Genomic DNA, 16,368 nt, shown 5'->3' on the forward strand with positions numbered 1-16,368 from the left:
GACAAATTTGAGAAATATTGTTATAACCTTCAACAAGTTTTACTGATGGGCTAAAGTCAACCTGAGCAGATTTCTCTGAATGCATTTCATGTGGAAGTGCAGCCACAAGGAATAGCAGAGTTCTTAGCAGCACATTTCTCCAAGTGCCACACTTGGCTTTTAATGCCTATCTATTCAGACTCTACCAAAGTACCCCAGTCTCCCCTGCTGCCTCCAGCTCAAGCTCTGCTCACCCTGTGCAAACATTCTCAGCCACAGCCAGCAGTTTGTTATACCACAAAACAGCATTTGATTACAGCTCTCAGATGCATGCTGAACTATTTACAGAGCACAAAATTACAGCAGTCTTTATCCATTTCATTATAACGTAATATGCTATTGTATGAAAGACTGTTTGCTTTTACAATGTACGTAGGCCATTCCAAAAGTAATGCCTCCTATTTATTTCCATGGAAACTACAACAGATACAAAATGCACAATAACACCATTGGATAGAGCAAATTCTCAGCTGCAAAACATTATTTTTCAATATAGTTAACACTACTAGCTATTCATTCTTGCCAGCAATAAACAAGAACCTGCATGCAGAATATTGTTGGGAAGGTTCAACCTCTACTGTCATACCACCAACCACCACCTCTGGCATTATGGGCCAATATAATAAAATAGAAGGCATTACTTTTGGAGCAGCCCTTGTATGTACTAGTGAATAGGATACATTTCAAGCCATATAAGAGTGCCAGCTGATTTTTAGATAAAGGAACAGTAAAAACAAGCACACAGCATCTCATTCTGAAGTCAGACATACCAACTACAACTATAAGCAGCACTTCATGCACCCCTAAAGGAAAGAATGCTTGCTTCTCAGCTGTCCAATAACCTGGATTAAAAAGAAAGAGAGAGAAAGAAAAGCAATATATGCTTATTATAAAAACAAACAAACAAATACATGCCTTTTCTCCTTCTACTGCATGCATTCTTTCTTTCTGGAAATGTATTCAAAACATGAAATGCTTTCTCAAAATACTGAGCAACTAAATCTGTGTAGTCGTTTTACAGGCACCTGCATACACCCATGTTGTTTAGTTTTGTTGTTGGTTGTGGGTTTAGAACAGGGGGAGCTTGTTTGCTTGTTTTTTTTCCTTCATTAGAACTGAAATGCTTAGCAACCAAATAGCTTGCATCACCTAAATTTCTGATAGACATTCAGACACCTAGATCAACAATATTCACAACTCCACAAGTCTTACCCTGATTTTGCATCATAGATGAGACTACTGTTCAGGGGCTGGGTTTTCTCTTAATACCAACACTGATTCTTCCACAGCTCAAGACAGGAGTTACACTTCCTATTATAAAGTGTTTTGATAATTGTGGCTCCTTCATTCACAAATGGTATTTCAGACTCGGATGATGATCGTGACAATTGCAATAAAAAGTAGCTGCATTTAGGACACAAATCTTGAAATCAAGAGGACTTAAATGTAAATGACTGTAAGTGTTTAGGTGAATCAGGAAGGACCGGAAAGCACAGAGATGCTAATAATTTTTACTAGGGAATTATTTTGCTCTTCACATGACAATTATTTTTTCCAAAGCTAGAAACCACTGATCATATTTTCTTTTGGTTCTTTAAAACACCAGATTTATCGCAAAGCTATCACACAGTGATGTTATTTGTTTACAAGGACAGTGCTGAGGGCAGTGGGAAACACTGAACAAAGCCCACAAGCCATTCCCTACCTTGCTTAATTTGTCAAACAGCATGCCTCTGTTAGGATAAAGACCATCTCATTAAAACAGCTATGATACTGCCAGCCAGGAATAGGGAAGAAAGCAAACAATCAGACTCTACTTTGCTCAGCTGCCTGGACACTATTTAACATACAGTAAAAATCTTGATCCTGTCAACAATGAAAATATTGAAGTTTGCAGCATTCACAGACCCATAAACCCATACATCTTTGAAGCCACACCGTTTAACTGCTCAGAAGTCTGGATTTCTGCAGTGTTGAATCCACGGATTCAACTTTTCAAACCATCCATTCAACCTTCAATAAGTAATCTCATAGCAATTAAGTTACATCTATGTGAGAGTCAAGTAACTAAGAGAGAATCCACATGCTGCCCCATGGTCAGATTTGTTTATTGGCTCTTCCAGTTTGGGCTTTAAATACAAACGATGAGGCAGGGAGACGAACAAAACTGAGGTCTGAGGAAAGGTCTGTTGATGATGAACTCTTCCAGGTTACCAAGCAGATAAAAAGCTGCAGCTTTGAGATTTTTACCAACGCTTACAGAGGAGTTCTCTGTTTTTAAACATAGGCAACAATGCCATTTTAAAACGTTTCCAAGGTATACCCATGACTCTTTGAGGGACAAGCTAATGTGACACTAAACCACTGGAAAACCTATATTCTTGGAGAGTGGTTCCATGCCAAAAGAATCACAGAATCACCAAGGCTGGAAAAGACCTCCAAGATCATCCAGTCCAACCATCCACTTACCACCCCCATTTCTCCACTAAATCATGTCCCTTAGTACAACATCTAAACACTTCCTGAACACCGCCAGGTGCTCGTGCAGGGATGGTAACTCAAACATCTCCCTGGGCAGCCTATTCCAGTGCCTGACCACTGTTTCTGAGACAGTTTTTCCTTATATCCAACCTGAACCTCCCCTAGCACAACCTGAGGCCATTCCCTTTAATCCTATCACAATTTACACAGAAAAAGAGGCTGATCCCCACCTCACCACAACCTCCTTTCAGAAATATCAAGTGCCTAAAATGACATCAGATGCTCAGACATCTGAGTTGCCCCACCAGTACAAGTGAGAACTGGATTGACCAGGGAAGCTGTGGATATCACATCCCTGAAGGTATTCCAAGCCCTGGGCAGCCTGAGCTGGTGGATGGCAACCCAGAAGAACCAGATGATCTTTGAGGTGTCTTCCAACCCAGACCATTCTATGATTCTGTGATTAGTCCCAGCCCAGTACACTTTCCTACTTCCTTTCAGCACGTGCCTTTAATGCAAGGGCACATGATTTCAGTGCACAAAAAAAAAGAGTTGCTTCCTCAAAGCAAGTATTTGAAACACTTTACATGGTATAGGTCTGAAACTTTGAGAATAGCGATCGTGGGAGAAAGACTGCATACTAAAAACTGAGCTGCGCAGAAGGCAAACAGAGGATGGCAGCACAGAAGGACTTTGTTTTACAGCATGTGAAGAGATGTGCTGTAACTCTACTCCTATACAGTCCACTGGTTCATGTACACTATTTCCCATTATCACTTCGCGAGACACCAGAGAAGATTCTCTTTTTATTTAGAACAAGATAAGGCTCCAATATGTAAAAGTACACATCACAAACTCAAAAGCATGTTTTCTAGGTACCAAAAGCATTAACTACCCGATACGCATGCTTTCTGAAGGCATTTTCTACGCAGGCATTCCAACACCATTGAGATTACAGATGGTGTATAGTCAATGAATATAAAGATGTTATAATTATGAAATAAACAAGAGAGCTTGGCAAAGCACACTATCACAAAAAAAAAAAAAAAATAGAAAGCTTACACACACCCTGGGCTTACTGCAAAACTCCAGAGGAGGGGTCTCCAGAAGAGATCCTTTCACCCTGGTAGTCAGCTCTTAAATGGGTCTAGGAGAGGGGGAGCTAGGTTCCACCCCTTCCTGCAGCACAGGTGAATTGCCTTCACCTGTGCTCCCATGGCTGACTCAGTGCTCGCCTCAGGTGATCAATCAGAGGTTCAGGCCGTGATTCAGCAGTTCCCATATAGATGGGAAGCACCATGACACCACAAATATGACAGAAGCATGGCTTAAGACTCCAACATCTTTACCTCATCTTACCTGAGTGTTTTATTAAATTTCCTCTGCTCGGTGGCAGAAGTGTGAATTTCAAACCCATATTAGGAAAGAAAGAGGTCATAACAAAACATAGCCACAGCTAATCTATACAGGGAAAAAAAAGCACAAAGGCAAAAGGAAATATTTCTGCTCCTCTTTGGGTTTTATTATTTTCACCAAAACATTTGTGATAGACAGACAAATGTACATTTAGTACAGAACAGAAACCAGCGTGAAGCAGTCTGAAATGAAATCATATCAGGAAAGCCACTATTTGCAGGCAGGAAAGACCACTGGGAGAAATGAAGTTGAATGATTCTTCCAACTTCTATCGTGAGCAATGCCCGGCAACCAAAACATACCTATGCACAACAGATCAGCTTCTGCTGAAGTTTGATTTTTGACCCGATTACATTCTTGTTCCTGAAATAACCTCTCATCGTATAACCAAAAAAGCTGCAGCAGAGAACTGGCCAACGTAACCAGGGTCTTTAGCAAGCTTACACAACTCCCTCAGTGTGTGCAGAAGCTATCACTTCCATCACAGGAACTGTGAGAACAGTTAACATCTGAACAAGTCTTAAGATAGGATCTCTCCATAATTTAGAATTGCATCCAGATCTGAAGCAGCAAACTAGGACTCCCTAGAAAAAAAGCAGAGATACTGCCATCCCCCCCCCAAAAAAAAGGGAAGTGGCCCTCAGACACTTGCAGAAGCCCACTAAAGAAGAGCTCTGCCCTCTCATCCTCTGGGAGGCTTCTTCCTATCCTCTGGGAGCTGGGAAGCTTCTCAGCTGGGTGTGGAAGGGAGGAAGAAGCAGAGACAATGCAATGAGCACATGGTGGAGAAAAGAGGAATTTCATAGAATCACAGAATGGTTTGGGTTTGGAAGGGATCTTAAAGCCCATCTAGTTCCAACTCCTTGCCGTGGGCAGGGCTGCCCCGCAGCAGCTCAGGCTGCTCAGGACCCCATCCAACCTAGCATTGAGCATCTCCAGGGATGTGCATGGATATGTGACAAATAGATTCAAGATCTAAACTCACTTCCACCAAGGAGATGAGAGTAAAGAGAGGCCAGGAGAGATCTGCTTCAGGAGCCCAGAGTGAAGCAGTCCAACAAAGCAACAGGCAAAACAAATGATTCCGTATAGCCTCCCCTCTCAGCATCTCTTCCATAACCTCCTCTTCTTTAGCAAGACCCTTCCCCAAGCCCTGCTGGCTTAGTTTGCAACTAAGAAATACCAGCAGTACCAACACAGGGTACTGTTAGGCCTAGAGAAGCCCCTGAGGTTACCAATGCCACGTGGGCCTTCCTTTACTCTTCAGCCATGAAGCTGAGGTCCAGTCAGCCACGGAAACCCTGACAGAGGAGACTGCTGGGCGAGGAACCTCCTGGCAGCATCGCTCATCATCAGCCAACACACACCCAGACACAAATCCAACAAAACGTGGGAGTAGTTCAGTCTTGCTCATTCCATCCATGCTCCTCCATTCTCTCCTATTGTCAGTACAAAACATTTACAGGGAGAATTGAGAAAATCTGATCCAATTACACCACAAGTACAAAAATCAAATACGCAGACCAAGATTAAGCACGACTTCATCTGTCATGCAGCACAGCATTAAACTTACCTGCTCATTACTGTAATTTGGCAACTGAATTAAATGCTTAAGAAAGAGCTCTGATGAAACTCACAGTAAGTGGAATGAAACAAGGAAGAGGAGGAAGAGGTGAGCAAGAGAAAAATACACCAGGAGATCAGGATAAGATGGATATGCATAAATCCACCTGTCTGAGCAGATCTGCCTTCTCCTTGCTAAGGTTTCTTGCAAGAATTCAGCTGCGGGGGGGGGGGGGGGATAATACATCCAATGGTGTGTGTCTGACACTGTTAGAACCTGTTAAACATAGCTGCCCTAGGACACACACAGCTGCAAACAGGATCCGTATCAGTGCAGCAGGCTTTTAATTTGTTCAACAATTACTCTCAGGTACAGAAGCACAAAGCTCAGGAGGAGACTCTGCTCTGTCGGAACAAGCACCAGCTTTCTGTCATTTACATCTTCACTCCCGGAGTAATTTCACTGGGTTACAATGTATTTGTGAATTCCAATTATTATGTTATTTGTTAAAAAAACAAACAAACATGGTTTTCCGAGACACGGCTTCCACATACCAGACACTATGTACTACCCACAAATCACATTTTAAGGGCACTCTGGAATTAAGGCAAGAACTCAGTGGGGCTCCCCTCTCATAAGAACATATGGCATTTTAAAAAGCAGCATGTTACAAACTTGCACAAAAGCTATTGAGTCACTCAGCAGAGGCTTAATTTATCTCTTCTCTCTCTCCTACCTAGGCATTTGCACTATAGTCAGCAACAGGAAGACTGAAACTCCTCATAGTCCTAAGGAAGCAAGCTGTCTCTCATTTACATTAGAGATATCCTCACTTTCAATGAGTTCCTCAGATGCAGCTGACGACAGTTTGGTGATGCCAAGGTTAGGCATTGGCCATTGCTGCGGAAAGAACACAACGAACAAGAAGTTCCTTGCATGGAGCATCCTAGATCACTTGTGTTTTACCAACAAGCAAAAACCATATATCCTGCCAAACAATTTGGGCACACCACACATAAAAGAAAGCATTTCATGAAGCTGGTTAATGTTTCTTTTCTGTTCACACAGAGTGACAGACCATCACAGCCCATAATTTTCTGTTACATCATCTCTAGTGCTCATTTGTCAGCACAGGGAGCCAGAAGCTTGACTCAGATTTTAATTCATCACTTATCATTTTGCAAAACTACTCCAGCACCCACCAGCTTGTGCAATGGCTGTGATGCCAAAAAGGCGAGCAGAACAAGAATCAGCGCTTGCATTGAAATTCTGAGGGCACAAGCTGGCTAGCTTCTGAATGAGGGTTACCCAGCCTTACAGCTTCTGTTTAGTGCTCTCCACACATCGCTGGTAGTTACAGCTTGTGGCCTGAGCAACTCTAAGTTATTCTGACCGGTTGTCGGGAATTAATTTGGTGCCACAGAAATTTACTGAGAGCTGAACAGATGAAAAATGGCAAAACAAAGGAAATGGACACAAAGGTCTTTGCAGTAACCGCATTCGGGCTCCAGTCTTGAGGCTGATCCGCGAGGTCAACACGTCCTCCTTTGCTCTGCCTTCTGCACAGAACACATGGACCACAAGCAAATTGTTTCCATACATTTACAAAGGAAGGCATGAAGTGGCTGCTACGTGAAAGGACCCCTTGCCATAGGAGTGAAAACACTGATACCCTTCCCAGAGTCATTCAGTCTGGGATGCACAGAATGTTGCCCTGTGCTGGAATTTACAGCATGTGAGGATCCTAGAGCAGAGCTGGCTTGGAGCATGAGTCTCGAACAAAATTAAAGGGCAGTGTGCACAGCTGAAGGGGATTTCAAGAGGTCACCTCATCCAGCTGTCCCCAGTCTTTTATAGCTAAGCTCTGCCATCGCTTTTCACTTCACTAAGAACACCAATTTCTTGTTCTCAACTTCCTCCAACCCGTTTTTACACAGCAGTGTTAGGGGAATGGAGAGGCTGCCAGAACTTATGTTCCTTGGCTTCTCCTTCTCTATATCTAAAACTGGGGCCTTTCCTACCAAGGACACGGTGCTCTAGACCCCAGAGAAAGAGCCCCAAGCCCCAACCCTTTCCAGAGGCATCTGCCAAGATCTGCTCTTTCTGAGTTCTCTCCAGCATCAGAGATTTCGTAACTCCCATTTGGCAATAGAAAGCTTTTTCCAAAGCTTTCCAGCTCTCCCTTCTGCATCTTAAACCTATAACTTCTTGTTCTCTCTACAGTGGGCAAAGAGAGAAAACTACTCCCTCCTCCTCTACAATAGACCTTCAAGTGCTATCTACATAACAAGCCCATTATTCTGCAAACCTTCCCTTTGGTGATGTTTTCTAGACTTGCCTGTGACTCCTTTCATTTCTCTCAAAGCTTTGCCCTTGGGAAAAAGGGTTTCTTTAGAGGTAATGCCTACAGCTGCACACCATACTATTGCTTGCGCCATGCAGAATCAGCACAGCAGTGTGCATGCACCCCAGTATGTCTGGTTTCTTTCTTTTGGTGTAGGAGGCTTTGTGGACTGTTTTGCAACCGTGCAAGACTGTCTCACATTCAAGTTGGTGAACTGCTAAGTGGAAGCACTACAGTTCTGGTTACTATCAAGCCAGGTACTGGTATGAATACAGGTAAGCTTGGGGCTCTATTTTCTCTTAGATGTTCTGCCAGCCTAGCAGAGTTAATGAACAGCAATAAAGAGATTCCAGTGTAGGCACGAAGGCACAAATTAATGTAGGCAGTGATATCACCAAAAAGTGAAACTGTTGTGGTTCTTCTTACATCAGAAGGATTAAGAGCACCAGCAAATGGGCTCCTCCCCTGACCAACTAAATTGCAATCTCACTGAAAAAGATGCTGCCAGCAGCTTTTCAGTGCTCATATTCCCAGAGCAGTGGGGAGGAGCCAACCACACAGGAGTAGAGCAGCCAGCTCTATCTGCTCAGTGACAAAAAGCTCCCAGGAGTGCTCCATTATTCCACTGCTCCACAAGCCAGATCAGGTAGAAACGTGAATGCACAAGCATATGGCTCTGTAGTCAGGTCTTGGGAAAGGTAATACCAACCAACTAGAAAAGGAACATCCTGCTGGAGGAAGGGGGGCGAAGGGAGAGGGAGGGGAGGGTGAAATAAAGCTTAATTCAGTTATTTTAGGTCACCCAATGAAACCAAAGCATCTACATAACACTGCTAGGTTCACATTTACTATTGAATTTGTAAGGTTGTAAGTGGGGCTTACAAACTGCACAATATGCTTTAGATCACTCTTAGAGCTTTTTGGCCTGAACTCAGACCTTTAAATACAGCCATTTCTTCACCTAACATACCTGCCCCACCATACCTCCTTGTACCAGAGTAACCTTGCAGGAGATGCTTCTCACCAAAAAAATTGGATCCTCTTTTTCTCAAAGGATGAGGGTTAGGAGGACGAGGGCACCATAATTTCAATAAAGGCACGTAAAAAGTAATGATAACAGAAGTATCAGCACAATTTTAAGACAGACAGTAATATTTAAGCTTGCTTTCAGCTTGCTTAAGTATTCAATCACAAAATTCACCTAGGCAAAGTTATTAATCAAAAAAAAATCAATCCAGGAAGTGAGAATTAAAGTAACCCTCAGCTCACATTCTCTTTGGAGGTTTCTTCACTGAAAAGAGATGTCTTCACACTGATGTTATAAACCTAATTGCATCTCAGTGGATGCTCCTTTGTTTGCAGCAGTTGTGGGTGTACAGAGCATCCAGTGCTAATTCCAAATGCAACACCAGGAGCTGTAAAGCTTTTGTCAACTTCATTTGAGCAAAAACACATCATCCTTTCCCTGGCATAGCAAGCCAAGTTATCCATAGCTAACCCTTCCAGGTAATTCATGGCATCATTTGGGACTTATCAAGAGAGCCTTTAAATTGGCATCTGGAGGACCAGTGCAGATGAAAGAAAAGGGTTTTATAAGAGAAAAAGAAAGCAAAGGATTATATTACTTTCTTTTGCTGTAGAGAAAAGTATGGGCACACTAATTGAAAGAGGTAAGGCTCATAACAGGTTGCATACAGCAGCTCCTGTTATTTCTGTGATGGTGAGAGCTGCTTTCACTGTGAGATACAGCAATGATGCTGTAAATGTCAGTTAATAAAGTACATGGAAAAACAAGGAAACCTGTTTTTTCTAGTAATGCTAATAATAACTCTGAATCCTGGAAAGCTACAAAGCCCACTGTGCAACTTGGTACAAAAAAAAATATTTTATCAGTACCACCAAGGTCAGTTCTCCTTGGCCAGCATGACATTGCTACTGAGAAACCAACATATCACTCCAGCAGTATACTGGAGTACGCTGTAAAAACCCTGTAATACACAGGGACTAACTGTGGACTAACTGAAACTCTTCTACCAGTAAAGTTTACTTCCTTATTGATCAGCTACCATCACAAGTTTATAGATTAAAAACAGAAAAGTATTGACAAGAGGACTATTATATAGGCACAGCTTCATCCAGGGCAGCTTGCTTATGCTATCAGATATACAGTTAATATGGAAATATACATGGTTAGCTGACATCTTCATTCTAAGACTGCACTGCAAATCTTTTCACACGAATAAAGTTATGGCCCTCAGCTTACAGCTACAGCTGTGAGAAGTAACTTGGAGAAATGCTTTAAGATATACGGCGGCATGGTTTTTAAAAAACAAATACGAGCTCAATACACTGTGGGTGTGTGCAGAGGGGGAGCTCATTGCTTGGCTTCTGGTGAATATTTGGACAGGAAAACTTGGAAGGAATCCAGTAGCATTTGGGAGTAATAAGTCTTGAACCATCACTGGGGAAAATGCAACTGGAAAGCTAAGCTAGCTTGTTTAGGTTCCACCGTCAACGACAATTGAACTCGAGAAAGCAAAAAGCAAAGTGAATTACTCAAAGCACATTACGTTTCAGCTTAAGCAATCTCAGTTCTTAAGAGAGATCACATAAGCCACTGTACGAGCCACTGTATGAGCTGTATATGAGACATTTATTTTTCAAATAATTGTCCTTCCTACAGAGGGATACTGCAAAGAAACTCTACAAGAGAAACATTTGCAAATTTCAGAAGGGTTAGTTAGCAAACAGAGACTACTAAAAGACAATGGCACTCAGTGTCATTAAGGAGAGCAGACTTGGGGAAGGCCAGGAGGGAAAGACTTGGCCAGAAAAGCTAAAGACAAGATAAAAACCTGAAAAAAAAACAATATCAAAGACCACCTTGATTCACTGATCCCAGTGATAAGGAAACACAACTCTGTTTAGTTAGCCTGTGTGCTTTGCCTTAGATTTTCATTCCTTGATGTCAGTTAAGTTGCTTTCTTTTCCTTTGGTTTCATCCCTCTAACATTCAAATTTACAGTGGAGGTTGGCCATGTCGTTAATAACCAAGGGCCGTAGGCGCCAGAATGATGAGAGTAGCTCTGCTCAGACACAATGGCAATGAGAACAAGAGTGCAGGAAGGCATTTGGAGTAAGGGAGCCCTCAGAAAAGTACACCACACAGCATGGCATTGGATCCATCACAGCTGCGACTGAGAACCAAAAAGGCTTGCATCAAGCATTACAGATAAATGGCTCAACTGCATAGCCATGCAAAGATGTGGCACTGAGGGCCATGGTCAGTGGGAATGGTGGTGATGTGTCCATGGTTGGAATAGGTGATCTTAGTGGTCTTTTCCAACCTTAATGATTCTATGACCTCTGGCCAGCAGGGAGAAGGAAGGATGCTACCACTGCAATCTGGTAGAATGCTACCAGTCAAGCTAGTGGGTTTTAAAATTTATCTTTTTAAAATAAACTGATTATAGCTGCACTATCTAATGGTGTGTCAACCATGATCAACATTTGGGTCTGTAGTGGTCTAGCTTACAACACTACCAAGAATTTGAAACCTGATCCAAGACTGAAAGTTGAATTTTCCAAGGCTGAGAATTGATAACAATAAATCACCGTATAAGTTTTGTTAAAAGTCCTACAAAATGAAAGACAGAACATTTTTGAATCAGCAGATAATGCACATATTTCAACTATCGTGCTCGACTGAAAAGACCAAATCTGCATTTCAAGTACCAACAACTTGGAATTTCTAGGAAAAAAAAAAGTGTTTTTTGTGCAGTCAAGCTTAGGCAAATCTTGCAGCAGTAATTACAGAGAGTGCTTCCCCCCAAACCATCTGCTGTGGCATTTATAACTCTTGGAAGGGCAACAGGTGGTGATGGTGGAGGAGAAGAGAGATCTCAGCAACCAAAGTCAGGCTGCAGAGAAAACCCAAGGCACTGGTCTGACCTGGCACAACGTGGCCACGTCCCAAATGGGAAGTTATGCTCCAGCTGACCCTGCATATTGACAGCTCCTGCATCTGTAACAAGCTTTCATCAGTAGCACTACAGTGGGAAGAGCTAGCACAATGGCAAGGTTCAGTGGCAGGCCAAGCTCTAGGCCCTTTGAATATCCCACTGTCGCAGTACAGATGGAGACAATGCCGGTTAATTGTTCCGCCATCCATAAAAAAATTACTACAATACCCACTTCTTAGGGTTGTCACAAGGATTACTTAACAGTTCTGAAGAGCTTTGAAGAAGAAATAGTGGCTATTGTTTTGCATCGCACAGAATTTGGAAAGATTGCACATGAATTTTACACAAGTGTCCATCTGTGACAGATGCAGCACCAATACATTATTTTCTCCACAAAACAAACACCACCAAAAAACCAAGCCTCACAGAAGCTCGTTTACTTTGGGCCATGTTTTAGTCGGAAATACACTTTGTTTTGTTTATTAATATATTCTAAGTAGACATCAATTTGACTATTTAACTGACGGATTCAAATGCTGGTTCTAGTCTATCTTAATTAAAAGGGAGACATTGCATTTTTGATAAAGAACTCAGTTTAGACTGTCAGGGCTCCAAACAAACACACTATAATTACCTAAGTGATGCTAATGCATGGGAAGAACAACAAAGAAAAAGAAACCAAAACAACTAAAAATTATGCAGACATTCCATTTTCTTTAGAGCAGATGAGGAAGTCTCTCAGCACAGAAGGGCTACACACAGAGAGGGGCCTATGGTATGTACTCACACCCGACCACCAGAGAGCTCTGAACACTGATGCAGAAACATTTTGAAGGTTTTAAACACTTCTTCCACAGATGCCCAAATACATAGGAGGCATACAGGAACGTACAGGAAACCCGTCTGTCCCTTCATTCTCATAAAACATAGAAAGCTCAATCCTACTTCAAGGACAAGCACTTTTCCAGGCACACTCAAACTAAAGCAACAGCCACAACCAGACAACAAGGCTGTACTGAGACAGAGGCAGGTGAAGCTGGCCAAGAGAACTAACTTTTCCACTAGAAAAAGAAGTTTCAAAGGATCTTTAAGCTCTTTGGGACACAGACCTCATCTTTTGTTTGGAAAGCAAACAACAAGTTATTGATACTACTGCAAGACAAATAACTCTGCTGGGGCCTGCCGCTACTCTAGCTTCCATTCCACAACCAGGACGCAACAGTGTTTTTTCTCTCCCATAACTACGTCATCCCAGCTCTACACTCAGGAACCTGCACTTACGTGCACGCACAAAAAAGAGAATGGTAATATTGCAGCATTTCTCTCTGTCTTGGTAAGCCTCACAAAGCCCAGATCTCCAGTTTCCTGACTCTCGGGGGAATCAGCAACCCAAAACTGTGTGTTCTCCCTACAAAACACATGGAAGAATGTGAAGAATTTGCATGTCTGAGAGCAGCAAAGACAGAAAATAAAAGACAAAAAACCCAACATGAGCAGCTGGGCTATCTACCCAGAGCAACGCAACAAGATGCAACATCAGTCCCATCTTCCCCCAGGTTTATTTCAGATAAAGACCAACGTCTTTATGGAAAGCTCAGTTGCTAGGATTATACCAACTTCCTCATAAAACACAGGTATGAAACAGAAGAGTGAGAACAGTACTCTCTTTTGCCCAACAGACCAATGGGGCTGTACGCTTATGTGGTTTGAGCTGCACATAGTTTTGCTACCTTCTGGAGAAAAAGGAAGGAAAACTGCATCATAAATGTCACCCAGCAGTTCCCTGCTTGCTTACCAAGGTATCCCAGCACTGCTGGTCACTACTCTATCCTACTGAAACCATTGTTTTCACATGACTTTACAGGCCTGGAATACAGAAGGAGTCACTATGGCTTTCAGTTCCTTCTTACCATACTGAATATTCACTAGCACATGGACAAAAACCCAAACCTCCTGCTTCCTGTCCCATCTACTGAACCACACAGTCATGCTGTCTGCCCTGGACAAGGTTGGACAGCTATGAATAAAGATACAGAAGCAGAAGGTGCCGTTGTAAATGGATCAAAAAGTAGTGCTCATAGATTGATCTTCACAAACAAGACAGCTATTTCTTTCACTTTTGCTATGACTTCAGTGCAGCAGCTGCAGTGCCCAGTGTTGCATCACTGTCATGTCTTAGAAACTCTTCAGCATATCTAGACTGAGAGGAACAAGAAAATTTTACAGATAAATTGTAGGTATGCTCTCATTGCAGGAGAATTAAAATAATACATAAGCAAGAGTTTGTTACCTTTTTAACCATTTCTAATTTCAACTTTTGCAATTAATACACCAGAACAGGAAGCAGAAATTACTGTGCTGGTGCATCAACCCCCCTCTTAGCTCATACAGCTTTTATCCATTGCTGCCTGCATCCTTGCAGTCCCCAGCCTGGGTGCTGACTCACTTCTAGAATCCTGATATGATCATGTATTAGATGGCAAACTGATTTTAACCTAACACTCTAAAGGATATCTTCATCGAATAAACTGCAGAGGCTTTGGAACATGTTTCTTTTGTTCACAGTTAAACAAGAAATGTAGATAACACCTTCTAATGCCTCCACTTTCCCTCCCTTTTAGTCTTACTTCAAAAAGATGGTATTGATTACTTATCAAAAACTAACCACAAGCAAGTTTCCTGATATCAGCCTGAAATGCAAATGTACAGAAGAGCCTTACTAGGGGCTCAGCACCAGAAGGCAGCGGAACAGTCTGAGATGCAATGACATATTTGGTTCCTTTTGCTTTTTGTCATCTCTTATACCAATTAATTGCTCTTTGTTCAAGCACTGACTATAAATGGACTAACATACACCCACCAATAATCAGTATTACCACTTAAGAGCACTGAAAGAACAAGACTTTCTCGCCATTATGAATGCCAATTACGTTTGTCAGTATCTTGGCCATTCCTAACAAGAATTGTGTTCTTCTAAGCCGTAAGAGCAAGAACACAACCTTTGTTGGGGTTTTTGCCTTTCTGGAAGGCATGGTAGCAGCCCATGGTAATTTATAGCTATCACAGATTTAATTTAGGTGAACTCATTTTCGTTAACAGCAATGCTTTATTCATACCAATTCCCCATAAAAAAGTAAGGTTCACATCCAATTACTCAATAAGAATTTTGCAAGTACACAAAACATCACTTATGATTTGAAAACAGTGCGTCTTTCTGCAAACAGAGATAGAGAGAAAGAAGAAAACTGTTAGAGAGTGTTACATAGCTGTGAAGGCTCTGAGGGCAAGGTGTGTGAGGAGTGTCTGAGGCCCCTCGGTGTTCTCAGCGCAGAGCAGAGGAGCTGAGGGGAGGCCTGATGGTGGCTGCAGCTCCTCACAGGGAGCCGAGGGGCAGCGCTGAGCTCTGCTCTGTGTGACAGCGACAGGGCCCGAGGGAACGGCATGGAGCTGCGTCAGGGGAGGGCAGCTGGGGGTCAGGGAAAGGGGCTGCACCACAGGGCGGTGGGCATGGAACGGGATGCACGGGGCTGTGGGCACGGCCACCAGTGCTGGAGTTCAGGACATGTTTGGACACTGCTCTCAGATGCTGAGTTTGGTTTTAGATGGTCCTATGTGGAGGCTGGAGTCTGACTTAATGATTCTTGTGGGGCTCCTCCAGTTCAGGATATTCTCCTATTCAAGGTGTGCTCCCCTTGCTGGCTGAACCTAAGCTATGCTTGGGAAACCCACTGCTCTATACACTGTTTAAGTGGGTTTAAAGGTTGGAGAGGTGGAGATGGGAAATAAAGACAGATGGAGATGATAAAACTTTCCTAAAGAGTCCTCAAGATTGTCTTCACAAAAAGTCTGAATAAAGGTATTGAATTTAATGTGTGTAATTTTTATACTGAAAGTTCAGTAATAACAGAAATAAAAGAGAAGAGGACCAGAGCACAAAGAAGTCAATGAAAAGTCAAAGTTCTTATGGGAAGGAAAGACCAAAACATTGATGTTTCAGAGCCAGGGGCCTCAAACTGTTCACACTGCATGGAACTTTGCGAACAGCAGCAAAGCAAGTTCAGGGCAGGCTACACCTCCATTATGCTCCATCACCTGGAATACAGCTGCAGCCCCGAAAGAAAATCAACAAAGACTGCATGGCTTTTACCGCTGATGGAATCAAACTTTACAAATACACATCAATGGCTCAATATGATTCTGCTCAACTTCTCCCAGTGACTCACAGTTCAAACAAAGACCTCAAGTCAAGAGTGCCACGACACAAGGAACGCTGCCAGGACCACCACTTCACTCCCAAACAGGCTTGTACCTACTGGCAACCCAGCCATGGCCAGCACACGATCTTGGACCCCTGCCTACTTCCCTCAGAGCGGGCAAAGGCCATCAAGTTTATATCGGGCTTGAAATTAATGAGTTTGATAACATGACGAATGGCGTGGGCAGCAGAGATCATTGCTACTTTGAAGAAGGAGCAGCAAGACAAATGCAAACTCTGCCTCTTGACTCTGCCTCATTGAGGAGAGGAGAGGAGAGGAGAGGAGAGGAGAGGAGAGGAGAGGAGA

At 42.7% G+C, this 16,368-nt stretch overlaps 1 protein-coding gene across 2 annotated transcripts in view; it reads right to left on the reverse strand.

The window, feature by feature from the left end:
- AGPAT3 (1-acylglycerol-3-phosphate O-acyltransferase 3) overlaps nucleotides 1-16,368 on the reverse strand; it is a 92,376-nt gene that overhangs the window by 75,339 nt on the left and 669 nt on the right. The gene's annotated exons all lie outside the window — the stretch shown is intronic.

The sequence above is a fragment of the Lagopus leucura genome, unplaced genomic scaffold, assembly GCF_019238085.1.
Source record: "Lagopus leucura isolate 7727_CA_CO unplaced genomic scaffold, USGS_WTPT01 Super-Scaffold_100001, whole genome shotgun sequence".
Taxonomy (NCBI): Eukaryota; Metazoa; Chordata; class Aves; order Galliformes; family Phasianidae; genus Lagopus; species Lagopus leucura.